Source organism: Nanorana parkeri, unplaced genomic scaffold (assembly GCF_000935625.1).
Source record: "Nanorana parkeri isolate BGI_ZX_2015 unplaced genomic scaffold, ASM93562v1 scaffold1262, whole genome shotgun sequence".
NCBI classification, from domain to species: Eukaryota; Metazoa; Chordata; class Amphibia; order Anura; family Dicroglossidae; genus Nanorana; species Nanorana parkeri.
Genome location: NW_017307530.1, coordinates 13,897 through 24,612, shown reverse-complemented (window position 1 = coordinate 24,612; position 10,716 = coordinate 13,897). Strand labels below are relative to the sequence as shown.

The window sequence follows — 10,716 nt, the reverse complement described above, 5'->3', positions numbered from 1 at the left end:
GGGCTCTTGGTGGTCAGTGCAGGCTTTGGGTGGTCAGTGCGGACTTTGGGTGGTCAGTGTGGGCTATAGGTGGTCAGTGCGGGCCGTGGGAATTTCAGTGTAGGCTCTGAGTGATCAGTATGGCTTTTGGATAGTCAGTGCGGGTTCTGGGTAGTCAGTGCGGACTTTGGGTGGTAAGTGCAGGCTCCGGGTGGTAAAGTCGGGTTTTTTGGGGGGGCTACCACAGTCATATATTGTAGGCATACACTGTAGTGTCAGTTTGTGAGGAAATACATCTACCAACCAGTATGTGGATGGAAACCAGAGTGACTGGCCAAAGCACAAAGCGAACAAACAAACTATGCTATGCTTTGATGAGAATAGTCCCCAGAATAGGGGCATTTTCCAATGGGGACACTTGTCCTCAGGACAACTCTCTAGGAGGGGAATCCCTCTCACTTTGGAAGATTTCCACTAACTTCCTCTGGCATCTATGGAACAGGAAGTGAAGTGAAATCTCCCCCATGGTACATAAACAAAAAATAATAATCCACACACCCAACATCTAATTTTCAATGGCGACTTACTGGTGACAAGAGTCAGATCTTCTCCTGGCTCCTGAAGGGCTGCCAACAAAATATGATGGGTATCATCCCTGTGTTCTCTTTTTTAAATAAACTTCTTCACTACTTACCTGTTCATTGACCTTACATGCAACCGGTGATCTGATTGGGCAGTATTATCCATGGGAGGACAGCAGAATAGGCAGGAGAGCAAAGGCTGCAAGACTACAAGGAAACAAAAACATCAGAATACAGCACATTATATCCACTAGGTATTTGCAGTTGTAAACAATTAGAAACCTTCATTTCAGTTACTGTTTTCAGTTCATTCTCTAAAAAACACCAAGTTGGACATTTATAAAGCAGCAGTATGGCCCTGCCATGGCTGCTGCTTTAAACAGCCTGATATTATGTACGTTTGTAACTTTTTTTTTTTTTTTTACTATTGCTAGAGCTTTGGGATTCTCCCTTCAAGGAAAAATAAAAGGAAAACTTTCTCTCCCAACAATAACATTCTGAGCCACATCCATCTGGACAGTTACAAAACTATGATGAATTTAGCACATGCAATTAATAGTTAAAAACAGTGTAAAGCAATACTATTCATTAAGATTGTCCATAAAAGAAGACCAATATATTCACAAATGTATGTGCTTAAAACAGTCCAACTCTGTATGTGGTAACATACCAGTCTGTGCATTTAGACCTTCTTTATCAGAAGTGGTTGCTGGCCACTTGAGTGTAGTATCATCAGGGGGCAATGTTATTCACTGTGGATACAATGAGGATTTATCTACACTGTTTACTAGATTTGATGTGTTGGTTGTAGCATGGAATTGTTTTTTTAGTAAAGACACAGGTGTGGTGGAAGGACACAATTTAACACATAGGGGGTTATTCACAAAGCTGTTGAAGGCAGGCAAGTGAACAGCCGAGCCAAAGTGAAGTGAGCCGAACGCCGTTCGGCTATTCACTTCTGGCTTGTACGGCTGATTTCAGCCGTACATCGACTAAAATCAGCCGTACACTGTCTGCCTTCAGCTGCCTGTAGTAATATCCTAAAGATATTACTACACCTGTTTTATAAGAGAGTAGATTTATTAATTTTTTTTGGGCACAGTGTACATTTTTATTGATTCGATTTAAAATTTTACATATTGGATGTTAATATTATGCAGCATTTTATCCAGTTAACAGATGGAGATCTAGTCTCCTTTTGACCTATTCAGTTGTTTCACTTATCAGCTGTGGTATTATTCTCTCAAAGGGTGTTGCAAAGATAGTTTTGTGCGCTGTGCTTAGTCTCTTTAGCTAATCCATAGCGCTTTAGAACAGCCTTTCTCAGCCAGGGAGCCGTTGCATCCTGGTGTGCCTTCCAGCTTCCTCAGGGGTGCTTCAAAATGTTGTGGTAGTGGGACTGTGGTTTGAAGGGGGGAATGAAGACTTATGTGAAGGGGGTTCCTGATGTAAAAGGGGAACTCTGATGTGAAAGAGGTTGGACTCTGATATAAAATGGGGGCTCCTATGTGAAGGGGGCTACTGATGTGAAGGGTGACGGGCACATCGATGTAAAGTGGGAAACCCACTTTTTTGTGTGTTTTTGCGTGAAGTCCCCCTTAAAATCTTTGACATTTTAGACTAGAGTGCCTAGAGGTTTTGCATATTTTTAAAGGGTGCCATGACTACAAATAGGTTGAGAAACGCTGCTTTAGGAATCCCATGTCATGTGCTACAGTGTATCTAAGTTCCAGAAGAAACATATAACATATTGCAGCTTTCCAGTTCTTAGAGATGGTGACTATAGTAGCCTTTTTTTCATGCAGGGAGCAAATAAGAAGGTTTACATACACTTTAATTTAAACAAAATTGTATATCCTTAATCCTTGAAAAAAAGCACAGTTAGTGTTTCAATATCCCAGCACGTTTTCATTATCCATTGAGAAGTCAGAGTTTTGTATTGTCGCTCAGGATACTATCTCTAGTAGTGAGTTCTCCTTCCTCTTTCACTTTCCTCCTCTTCTCATCTTTTGGCCAATTACATTGTAAAAAAATTCCAGTGCAACCCCATGGGCAGTCACCTGACCAGATGTGCCTTTCTGTTTCCACCAGCCCTCTGCAGCCCTTCTCCCATGGATCTTCGCTCTGCCCCTATCAGTCCCCAGAGATCCTGTACTCCCAACAGTTTGTAGGAGGAGAGGGTGCAAGAGGCTGAGTGGAACACATCAGCCCCATGTTACTCAGCTTAGAAGCAGTCAGATTTAGGGACATCCCCCTAACCGCTGTGCTCCCTTGCTTCACACAAAACCCCTATTCCTTTTTCCCTAATGCTATTGCAGCCAGCCTAAAAGATTCATAGGATAGCTCCCTCCCTGCACACGGGACCCCCCACCCTCCTTTCCTTGCTTACAGTGCTACTGCTGGAGGGGATGACAGTCTGTCATAAGCTTTTCTACTACTGCAGCAGTTTCCTCCTCAGCCTGCTGTCTGAGCCCTGACAGATTACCCCGCATAATCAGGGCTAAGATTACACAGCATAGTGTAAGGGGTTAAAAAGTATTGAAGCCTCGGAATAAAAAATAATTGCAATATACATGTGTTTAATCTGTGTTCTTTTCAAGGTCCTTGGCTGGGACAAAAGAAAAGATTGCACTGCTGAAACTGCGTAGGTAGGACGGCCTAAGATGCTCTAACAAATCAACGCTTTGAAGCTTGGCACCCAGCCAGAAGTGAATTATCATAAACAACTATAAAATATTTATACACCTTAGGATTAGAGTGAGACTTATTCAGACAGGAGGGGGGACAGTTCCAACTCCATGCATTGTCTGTATAGATTCTCCCATGCGCATGTAAATAAAGCAGAGTGAAGACTTTTTCTACAAACAATCTCTGGAGTCCGTGGAGGTTATTTTTAAATACAATAGAGCAATCTATAATTCCTCCTACAACTTGGTGCCGAAACCCGGGAAACTCCAGCAGGAGAGGAAAAAGACGTCGGGACTTGGGCAAGGAATCCACATCTCAACGGACATCCACCAAAGACCCCCGAAACTAAGTTTTTCGTAAAAAGGGGCTGCTCGAGGAACCGATCTCTTAACCCTCCGTTGGCAGTTTTACAAGAAGGGGACTCAAGGGATTGTGAAAAAGTCAGAACTTCTGCAATAGGGTAAGAAAACAGTACTTTAAAGTATAAGAACAATTAAGTCAAAATAAGTTTGTTGTCTTTCTAAAATTTGGAATCTGTGTTTCTAAATAACGATTACAGTCAGTTACGTAGTACAAAAAGGTTGTTATTTAAACATTTTCTGTTGAGAGGGAAAAGTGGTCATTATCCCTCATCCTCCTTATCTGTGGCCATCTTGGATGGGCAGAACAAGTGACTAAAACCGCGTTTTGGGAAGACGTACTCGGAACACTCTGAGTAGCAGTCGAGCATAGCGGGTCTTTTTTTTTCTTTTTTCATATACTAAAGAGAAATATAAGGGTGTGGTTCAGAATCCAGGTGACAAATAAAGGAAACTTGTCTGACTTTTAGTCCAAGACAGCCTTGTAGTTTGTTGCAAAAACCTGAGTGGACGTATAAACACCCTTAGATTTCTAAAATACACATAAATGGAACTGACTGTATGACTTAAAAGAAACAAGAAAAAGTATTTTTGGAGTAAGGTTAGACTTTAAAGAAACAGGAAAAAGTCTTTCTGGAGTAAGGTTAGACTTAAAAGAAACAGGAAAAAGTATTTTTGGAGTAAGGTTAGACTTAAAGAAACAGGAAAAAAGAAATAGAACCAGAGTACAAGTTTTAGAAATATAACAAAAATGGTTAACCTAAATTGTAAGAAGAAGACATGTCAATTAACAGAAGATGAATTAATTATGCATAGCAAAGATCCAAAATACATCAAATTTAGAACTCAGTGGAAAACAAAGTACAATTTTGATGGGAAACTATCAAAGAAGGATGTAGAAAGTTGATGAGAGGGATAAAAGAAGAATGTGAGGCTGATAAAAGAAAATGGAGAAGGAAGGTATATATGTAGCACAGAAGTTGATGGAAGAAGCAAGTAAGAGAGAGCAGGTTCTAGAAACAATGTTTTTAAAAAGACAGAAAGAATTAGATGATAACACTAGTACAAGGAAAAAGGCAGTAGTAGCAATCCATGAGGAGGAAAGAGCAGTGGACTCCACATATGAACAACAACTGAAAGCTGCCATTCCTAGAGGACTGAGAAAGCCAATAGGAGACTTTGTAACAAAACAGGTAACCTGTAGAACATGCAGATTAACAGACTTTGTAGAACACGCACGACATGCAGAAAGGGTGACACGAGACAAAGGGGTTAGAAGGAAGAAAGTTCCACTTATTGGGTGGATGAGGAACAAGATACAGACTGTCATTACAATAAGAGACCCCAGAGGAGGGATAGACCCCGAAGGGGCCCAGTTACTGATTACGAGGGACGTAGAAGTAGAGGGGAATGCTACATGTGTGGCAAGAGAGGACATTTGGCCAGAGACTGTCCAAACAAGAAAGCATGACTATCCCAAGAGTCTGGACAGGATGTTGAAACAGAACCCAAAGACTTTTTTTAAACGAATGTTAGATGACTTGCTAAAACAACATGGTGAGGAGGAAGAGGAGAAGGAGGAAGTTCAGGTGTTAAATTGGCAACATGTAACTTCTGTGATGTTTTCAGACGAGAGAAAACCAATGATCTCGCTGAAAGTGGGAAACAAAATTATAGAATTTTTATGTGACACCGGGTCTTGCAAATCTGTAATGCAGATTACTGGGGAGAGATGGATTGGGTACCCTGGGACTTGGATTAATTCCCAAACAAAATTCTGTCCAAATAGTCAGATTGGGAGAGTTAGAAAAAGATGATAAGAATCGGTATTGGTATGGATTAACACTCCAGTGACCAGCCATAGCACGTATCCTGGGTCCAGGATTTATAGAAGCACCTGAAGCACCTGAACTCAAGAACGAACTACAGCCTGGCCAGTGGATCTGGATCAAGGTAATCAAAAGAAAACATTGGAATAGTCCTCGCTGGGAAGGGCCATACCAGGTACTACTCACAACACCAACTGCAGTAAAGGTTGCAGAAAGAAAGACGTGGGTTCATCTAACCCACTGTAAGATAGCGAAAGGGATAGACACTAAAAATTCACCTGCTGTGAATGAGGGAACATCCCTAGATCACTAAGGATTCCACAGTCTGATCTAAGGGACCACCCTCTGTCTTCAGTGGACAAAGGTAGCAGCTGTGGAGGTGGAATTGTATTAAAGGGATTGACCAGTAGGAAGGGAAAGGATGTTTATTTTAACACCAGGGTTTTTCAAGAGGCGGATGGTGATTGTGTTTTTAGTACTGATTGGTCTGGTCTTTCTTGGAAAAGCAATATCAGATCTGATAGCCGAAAAGAATGTCAAAGCTGAAAGTATCACGAAAGTCCCAGTGGATAAGAGAAGAATAGGGGCACACAGGAGAGATCCTACAGGTGAAACACAATGGCAGGCTCGACCTATAACATTAAAAGGAAACACAGGGAATAACATAACCTTGAATTTTCCCTTGAAAGTACATGAGGTGTTCAAACCTGGAACACCATCAGGAACATGGAGTAGTTACAACTAATATTTGTGTGGGAAGGATACGGCTTGTGGCTATTGGGAAAATGCATGGAAAACTACGGACCCAGGGGGATATGAAACTAGATCTACCAGATTAAAACCAGAAGACACAGATCTTTATAACCAAATTAAGTTATCTAAGACAGGAAATTAACTAACATTGTCAGTTTTGAACCCCAAGGCATCGGATAGTGGTATATATAGTATAGGAATAACTGTGGCAGGTACTGACCCCCTCGCCATGCTAAAACTGGAAGTAACAGAAAGATTGGAACAAGGTAAGAATATCTCTGAAAATGGGCTCACGGTGCAAGGGGAAGCATGGACAGAGGAGGAACTATGGGCTGTGGAAACTGGGTATTCTGACAAAAACGAGTGTGGATACTATCTCTAGTAGTGAGTTCTCCTTCCTCTTTCACTTTCCTCCTCTTCTCATCTTTTGGCCAATTACATTGTAAAAAAATTCCAGTGCAACCCCATGGGCAGTCACCTGACCAGATGTGCCTTTCTGTTTCCACCAGCCCTCTGCAGCCCTTCTCCCATGGATCTTCGCTCTGCCCCTATCAGTCCCCAGAGATCCTGTACTCCCAACAGTTTGTAGGAGGAGAGGGTGCAAGAGGCTGAGTGGAACACATCAGCCCCATGTTATTCAGCTTAGAAGCAGTCAGATTTAGGGACATCCCCCTAACCGCTGTGCTCCCTTGCTTCACACAAAACCCCTATTCCTTTTTCCCTAATGCTATTGCAGCCAGCCTAAAAGATTCATAGGATAGCTCCCTCCCTGCACACGGGACCCCCCACCCTCCTTTCCTTGCTTACAGTGCTACTGCTGGAGGGGATGACAGTCTGTCATAAGCTTTTCTACTACTGCAGCAGTTTCCTCCTCAGCCTGCTGTCTGAGCCCTGACAGATTACCCCGCATAATCAGGGCTAAGATTACACAGCATAGTGTAAGGGGTTAAAAAGTATTGAAGCCTCGGAATAAAAAATAATTGCAATATACATGTGTTTAATCTGTGTTCTTTTCAAGGTCCTTGGCTGGGACAAAAGAAAAGATTGCACTGCTGAAACTGCGTAGGTAGGACGGCCTAAGATGCTCTAACAAATCAACGCTTTGAAGCTTGGCACCCAGCCAGAAGTGAATTATCATAAACAACTATAAAATATTTATACACCTTAGGATTAGAGTGAGACTTATTCAGACAGGAGGGGGGACAGTTCCAACTCCATGCATTGTCTGTATAGATTCTCCCATGCGCATGTAAATAAAGCAGAGTGAAGACTTTTTCTACAAACAATCTCTGGAGTCCGTGGAGGTTATTTTTAAATACAATAGAGCAATCTATAATTCCTCCTACAACTTGGTGCCGAAACCCGGGAAACTCCAGCAGGAGAGGAAAAAGAGGTCGGGACTTGGGCAAGGAATCCACATCTCAACGGACATCCACCAAAGACCCCCGAAACTAAGTTTTTCGTAAAAAGGGGCTGCTCGAGGAACCGATCTCTTAACCCTCCGTTGGCAGTTTTACAAGAAGGGGACTCAAGGGATTGTGAAAAAGTCAGAACTTCTGCAATAGGGTAAGAAAACAGTACTTTAAAGTATAAGAACAATTAAGTCAAAATAAGTTTGTTGTCTTTCTAAAATTTGGAATCTGTGTTTCTAAATAACGATTACAGTCAGTTACGTAGTACAAAAAGGTTGTTATTTAAACATTTTCTGTTGAGAGGGAAAAGTGGTCATTATCCCTCATCCTCCTTATCTGTGGCCATCTTGGATGGGCAGAACAAGTGACTAAAACCGCGTTTTGGGAAGACGTACTCGGAACACTCTGAGTAGCAGTCGAGCATAGCAGGTCTTTTTTTTTCTTTTTTCATATACTAAAGAGAAATATAAGGGTGTGGTTCAGAATCCAGGTGACAAATAAAGGAAACTTGTCTGACTTTTAGTCCAAGACAGCCTTGTAGTTTGTTGCAAAAACCTGAGTGGACGTATAAACACCCTTAGATTTCTAAAATACACATAAATGGAACTGACTGTATGACTTAAAAGAAACAAGAAAAAGTATTTTTGGAGTAAGGTTAGACTTTAAAGAAACAGGAAAAAGTCTTTCTGGAGTAAGGTTAGACTTAAAAGAAACAGGAAAAAGTATTTTTGGAGTAAGGTTAGACTTAAAGAAACAGGAAAAAAGAAATAGAACCAGAGTACAAGTTTTAGAAATATAACAAAAATGGTTAACCTAAATTGTAAGAAGAAGACATGTCAATTAACAGAAGATGAATTAATTATGCATAGCAAAGATCCAAAATACATCAAATTTAGAACTCAGTGGAAAACAAAGTACAATTTTGATGGGAAACTATCAAAGAAGGATGTAGAAAGTTGATGAGAGGGATAAAAGAAGAATGTGAGGCTGATAAAAGAAAATGGAGAAGGAAGGTATATATGTAGCACAGAAGTTGATGGAAGAAGCAAGTAAGAGAGAGCAGGTTCTAGAAACAGTGTTTTTAAAAAGACAGAAAGAATTAGATGATAACACTAGTACAAGGAAAAAGGCAGTAGTAGCGATCCATGAGGAGGAAAGAGCAGTGGACTCCACATATGAACAACAACTGAAAGCTGCCATTCCTAGAGGACTGAGAAAGCCAATAGGAGACTTTGTAACAAAACAAGTAACCTGTAGAACATGCAGATTAACAGACTTTGTAGAACACGCACGACATGCAGAAAGGGTGACACGAGACAAAGGGGTTAGAAGGAAGAAAGTTCCACTTATTGGGTGGATGAGGAACAAGATACAGACTGTCATTACAATAAGAGACCCCAGAGGAGGGATAGACCCCGAAGGGGCCCAGTTACTGATTACGAGGGACGTAGAAGTAGAGGGGAATGCTACATGTGTGGCAAGAGAGGACATTTGGCCAGAGACTGTCCAAACAAGAAAGCATGACTATCCCAAGAGTCTGGACAGGATGTTGAAACAGAACCCAAAGACTTTTTTTAAACGAATGTTAGATGACTTGCTAAAACAACATGGTGAGGAGGAAGAGGAGAAGGAGGAAGTTCAGGTGTTAAATTGGCAACATGTAACTTCTGTGATGTTTTCAGACGAGAGAAAACCAATGATCTCGCTGAAAGTGGGAAACAAAATTATAGAATTTTTATGTGACACCGGGTCTTGCAAATCTGTAATGCAGATTACTGGGGAGAGATGGATTGGGTACCCTGGGACTTGGATTAATTCCCAAACAAAATTCTGTCCAAATAGTCAGATTGGGAGAGTTAGAAAAAGATGATAAGAATCGGTATTGGTATGGATTAACACTCCAGTGACCAGCCATAGCACGTATCCTGGGTCCAGGATTTATAGAAGCACCTGAAGCACCTGAACTCAAGAACGAACTACAGCCTGGCCAGTGGATCTGGATCAAGGTAATCAAAAGAAAACATTGGAATAGTCCTCGCTGGGAAGGGCCATACCAGGTACTACTCACAACACCAACTGCAGTAAAGGTTGCAGAAAGAAAGACGTGGGTTCATCTAACCCACTGTAAGATAGCGAAAGGGATAGACACTACAAATTCACCTGCTGTGAATGAGGGAACATCCCTAGATCACTAAGGATTCCACAGTCTGATCTAAGGGACCACCCTCTGTCTTCAGTGGACAAAGGTAGCAGCTGTGGAGGTGGAATTGTATTAAAGGGATTGACCAGTAGGAAGGGAAAGGATGTTTATTTTAACACCAGGGTTTTTCAAGAGGCGGATGGTGATTGTGTTTTTAGTACTGATTGGTCTGGTCTTTCTTGGAAAAGCAATATCAGATCTGATAGCCGAAAAGAATGTCAAAGCTGAAAGTATCACGAAAGTCCCAGTGGATAAGAGAAGAATAGGGGCACACAGGAGAGATCCTACAGGTGAAACACAATGGCAGGCTCGACCTATAACATTAAAAGGAAACACAGGCAATAACATAACCTTGAATTTTCCCTTGAAAGTACATGAGGTGTTCAAACCTGGAACACCATCAGGAACATGGAGTAGTTACAACTAATATTTGTGTGGGAAGGATACGGCTTGTGGCTATTGGGAAAATGCATGGAAAACTACGGACCCAGGGGGATATGAAACTAGATCTACCAGATTAAAACCAGAAGACACAGATCTTTATAACCGAATTAAATTATCTAAGACAGGAAATGAACTAACATTGTCAGTTTTGAACCCCAAGGCATCGGATAGTGGTATATATAGTATAGGAATAACTGTGGCAGGTACTGACCCCCTCGCCATGCTAAAACTGGAAGTAACAGAAAGATTGGAACAAGGTAAGAATATCTCTGAAAATGGGCTCACGGTGCAAGGGGAAGCATGGACAGAGGAGGAACTATGGGCTGTGGAAACTGGGCATTCTGACAAAAACGAGTGGTTGCAATGGGTAAATTACACTACTGGACAAGCTAACAAATCAGATTGTATAGTGTGTGCAGGTGCAAGACCTGCATTGGCCACGGTGCCCATACCGCAAGAGGTTAGTCTAAC

At 41.6% G+C, this 10,716-nt stretch overlaps 1 protein-coding gene and 1 long non-coding RNA gene across 2 annotated transcripts in view; one reads left to right on the top strand and one right to left on the bottom strand.

Moving 5' to 3' along the window:
• Positions 1-10,716, bottom strand: part of LOC108797351 (keratin, type II cytoskeletal 4-like) — a 203,181-nt gene that overhangs the window by 187,418 nt on the left and 5,047 nt on the right. The gene's annotated exons all lie outside the window — the stretch shown is intronic.
• Positions 3,808-10,716, top strand: part of LOC108797353 — a 10,949-nt gene continuing 4,040 nt past the window's right edge. Inside the window, exons 1-2 of the long non-coding RNA XR_001941879.1 lie at positions 3,808-3,818; positions 4,871-4,878. This is a non-coding gene — a long non-coding RNA (uncharacterized LOC108797353). The remainder of the gene's footprint in view (positions 3,819-4,870; positions 4,879-10,716) is intronic.